The sequence below is a fragment of the Vicugna pacos genome, chromosome X (assembly GCF_048564905.1).
Source record: "Vicugna pacos chromosome X, VicPac4, whole genome shotgun sequence".
NCBI classification, from domain to species: domain Eukaryota; kingdom Metazoa; phylum Chordata; class Mammalia; order Artiodactyla; family Camelidae; genus Vicugna; species Vicugna pacos.
In genome coordinates this window covers 61,228,787-61,240,888 of record NC_133023.1, presented here as the reverse complement: position 1 = coordinate 61,240,888, position 12,102 = coordinate 61,228,787, and the positions used below count along the sequence as shown (strand labels likewise).

Below are 12,102 nucleotides of genomic sequence, written 5' to 3'. Positions count from 1 at the left end.
AACACTAATTTGAAAAGATACATGAACCCCAATGTTCATAGCAATTACGTTTTACAATTGCCATGATATGGAAGCAATGTAAGTGTCCATCAATAGATGAACGGATAAAGAATTTGTGGATTTTAGTGATTTGCATGAGTGAAAATTGGAGGGCTTTCTACTTAGGAGATAAACATCTGTCCTGATTTAGAGGTGAGAAGTGACTGAATTGTGGGAGAATGTAAGGAGACTGACTTCTTAGCAGTCAAAAGGCCGATTTAGGGAAGGACTAATTTTGAGGATGCAGTAGTTTTCAGATGTTTCAAGTGTTGTGGACAGAGACTTATGTGGATTATGTGTTTCTCAGCTAGACTAAATAAATGCTAACAATGGATAAGTGCAAACACATTGAGCAGTTGAGGCTTGCTCCAGACCATTCCATCTTCAACCCTCAGAGATGGCATTGTGTGGACTGTAATACAACTGAATCAATTTGGACTTGCCTTAGCTGTTCTCATGTGGAAGATATATTGACGAACAAGCACTCAAGCATTTTCAAGAATATTCATCCTGTTGCATTGGAGGTGAATGAGATGTATGTTTTTTGTTACCATTGTGATGATTATGTTCTAATGATAATGTATCTGCAGTAAGTGCAATCAAAAGTCAAAATTATCACTGCACCACTCATAGCGGAAGGGTTTTATGGTCTATGTGATGATTCATTATTTCTTACATGATGGCACTCTATCTCTGTTCCAAAATAAGAGGCAAATGTATACTGCTCTGTCACAGGAAAAGGATACTGATGGGTAAAAATCTTTTGAACTTGGTTTGAACAGTCACCTGTTGGAAGAAAAGGGCAAGAAGAACAATTTCAGGAAGAAAAAAAGCAGCAAAAAGAGAAGTGAAGAAAAGATGGCAATAATTAGAACATCAAGTTAAAGCAGAATTGAAAAATATGCCTCCTAGAAAGAGTTTATGTTTGCAAGGTGTAGCTCAGTCCACCACAATAGAAATAGTTCCTATTCAAGTACCAGTATAAATCTCAGCATCATCAGCAAAAGATAAAGCAGTATCTACCTCAGAATATGTAAGATTTAAAAAAAACAGTGACTCCTCCATTAAACAAAGGCCAATATTAACTTCTGGTGTAACAGGATTGAGAAATTTGGGAAATACTATATGAATTCTGTTCTTCAAGTGTTGAGTCATTTACTTATTTTTGACAACTTTTTAAAAAACATGATCTGAGCCAATGGCTGGCTGTGATAGCTAACGATAAAACAAGCTCATCTTATAAGCATCCTCCAGTCACAGATACAGTATATCAAATGAATAAATACGAAGAAAAAGAAACAGGCTCTGTTCACTCCAGACATCCAAGTTTACCATCATTATGAAGTGGTGGAGCATCAAAGAGTATAAAGATGGAAATTATTTAGCCAAGGGAGCCAAGTTCACAATACATTTCTCTGTCATGAACTGCATACTTTGTTCCAAGTCATATGGCCTGCAAAATGGACCTTGGTCTCACCATTTGCTATGCTATACTCAGTATGGAGATTAATTCCTGCTTTTTGTGGTTATGCCCAACAAGATGCTCAGAAATTTCTTTGTGAACTTTTGGATAAAATATAACATGAACTAGAGACAAATGGTATCAGATTACTAGCTCTTAGCCCACTTCTCAAAGGAAACTTATCAAATAGGTTCTGAATGTTGTGAATAACATTTTTATGGACAACTTCTTAGTCAAATTACATGTCTTGCATGTGACAACAAATCAAATACCATAGAACCTTTCTGGGACTTGCCACTAGAATTTCCAGAAAGATACCAATGCAGTGGAAAATGAGTCCCCCTCCTCCCACTTAGAGATATGAATCATCCACAGCTTCTGCCCTGGTTGTATAAGTTTGTATGTACTCAAGCAATAAAATCATTGTTTAACTAGAAAAAAAATTAAGAATTTCCAGAAAGACACCAATGCAGTGGAAAAGATACTGTTTCCCAGCCATGTCTGGTTACTGAAATGTTGGCCAAATTCACAGAAACTGAAGCTTATGAGGGAAAAAAATCTATGAATGTAACCAGTATAATTCAAAATGTAGAACATTTTCCAGAAAACCAGTTATACTCACAGAAGCCCCCAATCAGCTTACCATTTGCTACCTACCTCAGGTTCTCAGACTACATCTCAAACGATTATGGTGGTCAGGATGTAATAACTGAGAGAAGATTAGTTTTCATATTGGCTTTGAAGAAATCTTAAGCATGGAGCCCTGTTGCTGCAGGGAGTCCCTGGGAATTCCTCAGACCAGAATGTTTTATCTATGACTTATCTGCAGTAGTAATGCACCATGGGAAAGAATTTGTCTCAGGACACTACACTGCTTACTGTTATAATTCTAAAAGAGGGTTCTGGGTATAATGCAATGATTCAAAGCTAAACATGTACGCTGGGGATGAAGTATGCAAGGCCCAAGCTTATATCTTGTCTTATATCCAGCAAGTTACTGGGGATGGACGTTCTAAACTCTTGCCTCCATTACTCCTATGTGTAGCTAGCATTCCAATAAAGAAGCTGATCCCACTTTTAATGAAATCCTTAGTTGATCCAAAGACAATGGGGCTTTCTTCTTATAATTTTTGTGTGTATGTATGTATGTATGTATATATATATATATATATATATCTTTTGAAAAGGTTTGACTTAATATTTATGAGCTTCATTGTTTTTATTTTTACTTATTAATCAGTGCATACTTTGTTTACACATTTTGTATTTAACTACAACAAATCGCTTTTTTACAGAGACAAATTGCATATATATATATATATGCAATATATATATATCAGTGACAGCAAGTAACTAAACTTTTTTCAAGTAGTTGACAGTTTTAAACTTTTAGCATTTACCTCAAACTAGTATTACCTCTTTTATATTTTGATGTCTTAATTAATTCAGATTATGAATTTGTGCAGTCTTCTACTGAAGAAGTTCAGGTGGCATCATTTTATACATTCATATATATCTTTTGTAGCTGCTTTCTATATAAATACTTATCAGATGGAAAATTAGAATTTATTCAATAATAGTCGTACCAAAAAATAAATAAATAATAAAAAGCATTTCTTTCAGGAATTTTGTATGTTGAAATCATGTTTACCCCCTGAAGGGAGTTAAACTACTACAAAGTAAAATAGCAATGTATCACCTAAATACTCATCAATCACACTCATTAATATTTCTTAGGTTTTCTGTGTTACAGGGCTCAGAATAGACATTACTTTGGTTAATGGAACTTCATTTTTTCAGAAATGTATTAAGTTTTAGTAATTGCTCTTTATTTGGCATAGTCAAACTGTGTACAAATGAAAATGACAACTTTATAAACAGAATGTTTAAATGACTTCAGTACTATGAACATGAAAATGATGGTTAAGACTTGTAATGATGATTTGTCTGGCAACAAACAGGTTTATCCAGATTCTAATAAAGCAGTCATATATTAAAAAAATTGAATTTAGCAAATAGTATATTATGATGTAATACAAGTACAGCTCAACTTGGATATGCATTTATTTTATATATTTAACATTAGATCTCTTAAAGCCTTGTACCTTATCTTATTTTGAGGTTTTTAGTTTAAAGGTATAAAAATTAGTCTTGAAAGAAAAAATTGCATAAGACTGAGAACATACTTTTTCAAAATTGACAACTGAGCAAAATGTTCAGCATCACATATTTCTAAATAAATAAAGTCTGGATTAATTATTCTTGCTAGGATTATGTGAATAGTAAGCACCCCCCAGATATTCAAACACTGGACCCTGAATTTTTAAATCAAAAATTAAATTTGCATTTTATTAAAAATATAGTTTGAAGGGGTAGGGTATAGCTAAGTGTTAGAGTGCATGTTTAGCATGCACGAGGTCCAGGGTTCAATACCTAGTACCTCTGTTTAAATAAATACATAAATAAATCTAATTACCACTCCCCCTCCAAAAATATATAGTTTGAAATATTCTTTGCTCTTCCCTAATAATCTTATTAGATCTATTTAAATTCCTGCTGCACTAACTTAATTGTATTCAGAAAGAGAATCCACTAACCTTTGTAAATGAGCTATATAAGATCTTAGCTCAGTGTTAACTACTGGGAGATCACTTATCTATTTTTTCTCATGTGACTTTGCTTGCATATTGAAATCTTAATGAAAGATAATATCCTGTAGAATGCTGTCTTCTGCTAGTGATCACCTATAAGTATAATCTTGAAAAGGACATCTATTAGCAAAATTTCCTTAAATTATAGAGAACAAGTTATCTTGGACAGCAGATCATGAAGTGTAATGAGAATTTATCCTGAACAGACAAATCACTCATACCAAAAATACAACATGAATAATAAATGAATAATTTTAAAGTTATTCACTTATTAAATACTTATGCAAGTTGCTACATCAACTGTTAACATAATCATACTTCATTAAAGATTTATGTGGTCAAGAAAAAAAAGTTGTGGTAACTATACAACAGAATGCTACTTAGCCATAAAAAAGAATGAAATTTTACCATTTGTAACTTCATGAAGAAAATTTAGAGATTATGCTAAGTGAAATAAGTCAAATAGTAAAAGAGAAATACTGTATAGTATCACTTATATGTTGAATGTAAAAAAACCTGACAAACTAGAGAATAAAAAAAACAAAACAGGTAGCCAAGACGGTGGAGTAGAAGGACACTCATAGTTCACCCTCTCCCACAAATACACCAAAACTCACATCCTCGGATCCACCCAGCCAACAATAGCAACTGCTGAACTCTGACAGAATATTGTCCTTTTCAAAAGACAAAGACACCTCGAATCTGCTAGGAGAAAAGGAAAAAAGAAATATGAAAAAGCAAAACAGTGCAGACCGGTCCAGTGGGGAGGGAGCAGCAAAGGAGGAATAGTACTCATTCACTGAATCTCCCCTTCTCCAACAGAGAGATCAGTGGGAAGGAGGGGGAACCTCCAAGGCTCAGATCTGTACAGAAGCCCTAAACCGACAGAACTAAGTTCAATGTGCACAGACGGTCTCTGCAACTCCCAGCCCTGGAGGCAAAGAGGCAGGTAGGGCATGGGACAGGCAGAGCCGGGCAGAGTACTGGGGCAGCTGCACTGAGGCAATCCCAGGAGACTGCAGGGTGCTGTGTGCTGTGGATGAGTGGGTATATAGGGCAAAACAACCTGGGTCCTCCATAAAACAACACGGCTGATTTACCCTGGGGGGAAGGGTGCCATACACCCACCTCTGAAAACCCACCGAAGGCTTTTGGGAGAAGAGAGGCGGGGCTCAGTCAAAGCTGCCATAGACTCCAGTGCTTAGCTACCAGGTGGGGGCAGGGTCAAAACCTGAATTCGTACCTAAGGGCTTAGCAGCCTCAAAGGCCAGACGGAGACTTGTTTACAGCCCAAGGCAGATAGAATATTTCTGCCCTGGTACCTCAGAGAACTGGGGCTGCCAAGACAAACAAGGAGCTGTTTTAGCATAGAGAAGGTGCAGGGCTGCACCGCTGTCTTGTCTGAGCCCGCCTATGGAGCACAGAAGCAAGGTGGAGCAGACAGCTGCAGGGAGCAGACAGCTGCAGAAAGCAGGGGAGCGACCAGCACTGGGAAAGGGCGGGTGGCCACCTTCCTTCCTGACAGGAGTGCAGCACTGGCCACCTAACTTGTGCAAACATAGCAACCGACCATGGCATCAAGAGGGGGAGTGACCTGCCTGACAACGTGTAAGAGCACAGCATCTGATAGCAGTGTTGGGAGGGGGCACGATTGGCTTTCCAACAGGCACTGGGAGCAGCACAGACAAGGGGAGCCAATGGAGGGCCACTGGAAGCAGCAAGCTGAGTTCACAAAACACAGTGAAGACAGACCCACTTGATAAAATCATTAAGAGAGCACAGTCTCCATGAGAACATATCCCCCACTTTTTTTAATCTGTTCTAATTTAAATTACCTTTTATTTTTTACTTTTTAAACAATTATATATGCTTACAGTTTTAATCCCTTTAAAATTTTTCTTTTAAAATATTTTGATTGTTAATATTTATAAAAAAACCACCTCATTTCAATTTTATTTTTTCTTTTGGTTTTGATCTTCTGTTATTCATTATGCACAGGTTTTAATTTTTTTTTCTGTTAGATTCTCCTTTTTTAAGGTTTTTAAAAGACATCTAAATCCAATTGCTATTCTGCTGCAACTTGCTCTTCTATTATTGATTATATATTGCTTTCAAAAAATTTTTCCTCTATTCTTTTAAAATTCTCACTCTCTTTTTCTTTTGGTTTGATTGCTGCATAAGCATTAGATAGATAAATACATAAAATCATTAAGGACCACATTAGATAACTGATACTCCATAAGCACAGTGCCAGAGAGATATAAGCAAGATGAAGAAGCAGAACCACTCCTATTAAAAAAAGCAAGAGAAATCGCCTGAAAGAAAGATCAATGAAGTAGACATTGATGGCCTACTAGATCAAGATTTCAAAAAAAGGAGTGATCAAAGTACTGAAGGAACTAAAAGAGATAGTGTTTAGAGATATAAAATATGTCAAAAATGAAATTGAAGCTTCAAAGAAGAGCCAAGTAGAACTGGTAAACTCATTTGCTGAGATGAGAGCTGATTTAAAGACTGTACAAAGCAGACAAGATGGTGCAGAGGAAAGAATAAGTGACCTCGAAGACAGAACAACAGAAAGCACACAATCAGAACACCTGGGAGAAAAACAAACAAAAAAACAATGAAAACAACATAAAGGACCTACAAAATAATATAAAGCATGCCAGTTTATGCATTAAAGAGGTTCCAGAAGGGGAAGAAAGATCAAAGGGAATTGAAAAAGTATTTGAAGAAATCATGACTGAAAATTTCCCAAATTTAAAGAAGGAATCAGGTATCCAAGTACAGGAAGCTCAGAGGGTCCCAAACACGAAGAACCCAAATAGACTCACACCAAAACATATCATAATCAAGACGGCCAGAGGCAACGATAAAGAAATGATTCTGAAGGCAGCAAGAGAAAAGCTAAGAGTGAGTTATAATGGAACCCCCACAAAGCTCTCAGCTGATTTCTCTACAAAAACACTACAGAACAGAAGGAAGGGTCAAGATATATTCAAACTCTTGAATGAAAAAAAGATGGAGACTAGGGTACTTTACCCAAAAAGGCTATCCTTTAGGATAGAAGGAGACATAAAGAATTTCACAGACAAGCAAAAACAAAGAGATTAGCAACACTAAACCCATGCTAAAAGAAATATTGAGAGATCTACTCTAAATAGAAAAGAAGCAAGATGATACAGATATAAGAAACTCATAACTAGAAAGGTGATAACTACCATGAATTACAAATAAAATAAACAAAATATTGTAAAAGATAACATTTAAATTATTAAGAGTGGGAGAAGGAAGCAAGAAAATATAGAGTATCTTTCTTCTTTTTTAAAAAAATTTGTTCTCAGTAGGAAGGGTTTGAGGTTACATTGATATCTGTTTAATATAAACAGTTATAGTAATGGGTTAAAAGACATACAAAAAAAGGTAATCACAAGCCAAAAACTTACAAGGGATTCACAAAAACTAAATAAAATCCGTGATAATACAAAGGAAAATTACCAAAACACAAAAGGAAGAAGAAAGGAAAAAAGAGGAAATACCAAATCAACTGCAAAAATAATTACAAAATGGAAATAAATACACATCAATCATTATTTACTGTAAGTGATAATGGACTAAATGCTCCAATCAAAAGACATAGAGTGGCAGACTGGATAATGAAACAAGAACCATCAATATGCTGCTGACAAGAGAGACCCACTTTAGGGAGAAGGACACATATAAGTTGATACTGAAATGATGCAAAAGGCTATTCTAGGCAAATGGAAAAGCCAAAAAAGTAGGTGTTACAGTACTGATTTCAGACAAAATAGACTTTAAAACAAAGGCCATAAAGAAAGATAAAAAACGATATTTTATAATGATTAAGGAGTAATACAATATGAAGATATTACACACATTAATATATATGCACAAAATATAGGAGCACCTAAGTACAAAAAATTACTAACAGAGGTAAATGGGGAAGTTGGTGGGAATACAATCATTGTTGGAGATTTTAACACTGCATTTACATCACTAGACAAATCTTCCAGACAGAAAATAAAAAAGGCAGCAGAGAAATTAAATGATACAATATAAAAATGAGATTTGGTGGATATTTTCAGAGCATTACAACCCCCAAATAGCATATACATTCTTTTCAAGTGCATATGGAACATTTTCTCTGATTGATCATACACTTTGGCAAAAAAGAAGCCTCAAGAAATTTAAGAAGATAGAAATTACCTCCAGCATCTTTACTGACCACAATGCCATGACTAGAAATCAAGTACAGAGAAACAAAGGACAAAAAAAGGAAAGCATAGAGACTAAACAACATACTTTATAAAAAGCAATGGGTCAATGTAGAAATCAATATAAAAATTAAAATTATACAATTGCTTAGAAAGTAGAAATTAAAAAGGTAATAGAAAATAGAACAAATAAAAAACATATAATAAAGAGAGAAACTTTAAAACAAGGAGGGAAAAATGGTTTGAAAACAGTGTATAATGAATAATGAATGATGAATGAAAGTAGGAGATTAAACAACATGCTTTTAAAAACCAGTGGGTTAATGATGAAACAAATTTGAAAATAACAGTACCTTAAGACAAATGAAAATGTAAACACAACCACACAAAATTTATGGGACACAGCAGAGGCAGTGCTAAGAGGGAAGTTTATAGCGAACAGGCCTTCCTCAAAACAGAGAAACAATCTCAAATAAACAATTTACCACACCAGCTAAAAGAATTAGAAAAAGAAAAATAAGAAACTCCAAAAGGCAGCAGAATGCAGGAAATAATAAAGATTAGGAAGGAAATAAACAAAATAGAGATTAAAAAACCATAGAAAAAATTCAACAAAACAAAAAGCTGGTATTTTGAAAAAGTAAAGAAAATCGACAAACCTCTGGTCAAACTCACAAAGAAGTAAAGAGAGAGCACAAATAAGCAAAATAAAAAAGGAAAATGAAGAAATTAAAACAAATAAAATAGAAATACAAAATAACATTTGAGAATATTATGAAAAAATTTATGAAACCAAAATGGATAACCTAGAGGATATGGTCAAGTTTCTGGAAACATACAGTCCAACAAGACTGAATCTGGAAGAAACTGAGCACTTCAACAAACCAATCACTAGAAATGAAATTGAATTAGCAATAAAATACTTCCCTACAAATAAAAGTCCAGGACCAGAGGGCTTCACTGGGGAATTCTACCAAACATACAAAGAAGAACTCATACCAGTCCTTCTCAAACTCTTCCAGAAGATTAAAAAGAGGGAATACTCCCAAACTCATTCTATGAAGCCACCATCACCCTGATACCAAAACCAGTCAAAGACAAAACCAAAAAAGGAGAATTATAGTTCAATAGCATTGATAAACATAGATGCAAAAATCCTTACCAAAATAGTAGTAAATAGAATCCAACAGCACATAAAATAGATTATACATCATGACCAAGTAGGGTTAATCCTAGGGACACAAGGGTGCTTCAACATACACAAATCAATCAATGTGATACATCACATCAACAAGAGAAAAGACAAAAACCACATGATCATCTCAATAGATGCAGAAAAAGCATTTGATAAAATTCAAAATCCATTTATGATAAAAACTCTCACCAAAGTGAGTATGGAGGGAACATATCTCAACATAATAAAAGCTATAGATGACAAACCTACAGCCAGGATAGTACTAAAGGTGAATAACTCAAAAGCTTCCCACTAAAATCTGGGACAAGACAACACTGCCCACTATCACCACTCCTATTCAACATAGTCCTGGAAGTCCTAGCCACAGCAACCAGGCATGAGAGAGAAATAAAAGGGATCCAAATTGGAAAAGAAGAGGTAAAGGTGTCACTCAGTTCTGATGACGTTACAATATACAGAAACCCCTAAAAGTTCCACACATAAACTACTACATCTGATTGAAGAATTCAGTAAGGTAGCAGGTTACAAGATTACTTTCAAAACTCAGTTGCATTTCCTTACAGTAATGATGAATCAACAGAAAAAGAAAGCAAAGAAACAATCCCCTTTAAAACAGCACCCAAAGTAATAAAATATCTAGGAATAAATCTAACCAAGGAGATAAAGGAATTGTACACAGGAAACTATAAACCATTGATGAAGGCAATGAAAGAAGATTTTAAAAAATGGAATGATATTCCTTGGTCCTGGATTGGAAGAATCAATATTGTTAAAATGGTCACGCTGCCCAAGGCAATCTACAGATTTAATGCAATACCTATCCAATAATCCAGGACATATTTCACAGAACTAGAACAAATCATAATGCAATTTACATGGAACCATGAAAGACCTAGAATTACCAAAGCACTACTGAACAGAAAGAAAGAGGCTGGAGCAATAACTCTCCCAGACTTCAGACAATACTATAGAGCTACAGTCATCAAGACACCAAGAATATACAATGGAATAAAGACAGTTTCTTCAGCAAATGGCATTAGGAAAACTGGAGAGCAGCATGTAAATGAGTGAAGCTACAGCACTCCTTTACACCATACACACACACACAAAAAAACTCAAAATGGATCAAACACTTAAACAGAATACAAGATACAATAAAACTCCTAGAAGAAAATATAGGCAAAACATATCTGACATGCATCTCAAAAATGTTCTCCTAGGGTAGTCTAGACAAGCAATAGAAATAAAAGCAAGAATAAACAAATGGGACCTAATGAAACTTACAAGCTTCTGCACAGCAAAGGAAACCATAAGCAAAACAAAAAGACAACCTACAGAATCAGAGAAAATTTTTGCAGAAGATAAAACTGACAAAGGCTTGATCTCTGGAATATGTAAGCAGCTCATATAACTTAAAAAGAAAAAAACAAACAACCCAATCCAAAACTGGGCCAAAGACCTAAGCAAGCAATTCTCCAAGGAAGACATATAAATGATCAATAGGCACACATGAAAAAATGCTCAATATCACTAATTATCAGAGAAATGCAAATCAAAACTACAATGAGGTATCACCTCACACCAGTCAGAATGGTCGTCATTCAAAAATCCACAAATGACAAATGCTGGAGTGGCTGTGGAGAAAAGGAAACCCTCCTACACTGCTGGTGGGAATGCAGTTTGGTACAGCCACTATGGAAAACAACATGGATATTCCACAAAAGAGTAGGAATTGACTTCCCATATGACACAGGAATACCGCTCCTGGGCATATATCGAGAAGGAACCCTACTTCAAACTGACACCTGCACCCCAATGTTCATAGCAGCACTATTTACAATAGCCAAGACATTGAAACAGCCTAAATGTCCATCAACAGATGACTGGATAAAGAAGAGGTGGTATATGTATACAATGGAATACTATTCAACCATGTAAAATGACAACATAATACCATTTGCAGCAACAAGGTTTCATTTCTGGAATCTTTATTCTGTTCCATTGGTGTATATGTCTGTTTTTTGTACCAATACCATGCTGTTCCTGGAGAATGTCATTCTAAGTGAAGTAAGCCAGAAAGAGAAAGAAAAATATCATATTGGATCACTCATATGAGGAATCTAAAAAAATAAATAAATAAAAAACAGAAACAGGCTCAGACATAGAATATAAACTTGTGGTTTCCTAGGGGGCAGAGGGTGGTAAGGGACAGACTGGGAGTAAAATATTTATAGATACTGACAGCCTATGTAAAATAATAAACAATATTATGCTGTACAGCACAGGGAAATATATACAAGATCTTGTAGCTCACAGTGAAAAAAAATGTGACAATGAATATATGTAAGTTTATGTGCAACTGAAAAATGTACCTTACACTGGAAATTGATGCAACATTTTAAACTGACTATAATTCAATTTTAAAAAAGTAAAGAAACAACCCAAGTCAAATTGGACTACTCTACAATGTAGAAAGTCATTTATATTATGTGAAAATCAGTATTATATGATGGTTAAGAA

General features: G+C 35.0%; 1 pseudogene; it reads left to right on the top strand.

Annotated features, from left to right (window-relative positions):
- The first annotated feature begins 359 nt into the window (after nucleotides 1–359).
- On the top strand, nucleotides 360–2,598 carry LOC102539477 (ubiquitin carboxyl-terminal hydrolase 44-like; annotated as a pseudogene).
- The last annotated feature ends 9,504 nt before the right edge of the window (nucleotides 2,599–12,102 follow it).